General features: G+C 67.6%; 1 protein-coding gene across 1 annotated transcript in view; it reads left to right on the forward strand.

Annotated features, from left to right (window-relative positions):
- The window catches only part of EVA1C (eva-1 homolog C), a 71,490-nt gene that overhangs the window by 4,212 nt on the left and 66,759 nt on the right, over positions 1-519 (forward strand).

Below are 519 nucleotides of genomic sequence, written 5' to 3' on the forward strand. Positions count from 1 at the left end.
AAAGATGCTGTGGCCCCTTTTCAAACAAAGCCCAATTATTAGCGCTCGGTGGCCGTTTATGTCGGTGCAATGTCAGATCCTCTAAGCGCTGCGTACAACCAGATGAAGTGCGTAGTCGGAGCGAAAAGAAACCAGAGCCATCTAACCGGGTTTGGATCCCCATCCCCACCCCCAGCTCGTTCCGGTCCTGGCTGCGTAGACTCGGGCAACTCGCGGGGTCTCGGTCTCCTCTGTGGAATGGGGTTCACTGTGCGTGCTTGGTGATCCTGCGTGCGGAGCGGGGCGGGTGCAGGGAAGTTAGCGCTGCGGCCTCGCACCTCCAGGACCCCAGCGTCCCGCGGCCCCCGCCCCGGCCCGGGCCCCGCCCCGGGGCTCCTGGGCTCACCGAGCGGCGCTGGCTCCTAAGTGCGTCACGGGCACCGGCCGCGCTCCTCAGGCAGCCAGGGCGAGGCTGGCAACCGGCCAGTGCGGGCCGGACCAGGGCAGCCGGGCAGTCTCAGGGGCGGGGGCCGGGTCGCG

Source organism: Pteropus alecto, unplaced genomic scaffold (assembly GCF_000325575.1).
Source record: "Pteropus alecto unplaced genomic scaffold, ASM32557v1 scaffold3, whole genome shotgun sequence".
NCBI classification, from domain to species: Eukaryota; Metazoa; Chordata; class Mammalia; order Chiroptera; family Pteropodidae; genus Pteropus; species Pteropus alecto.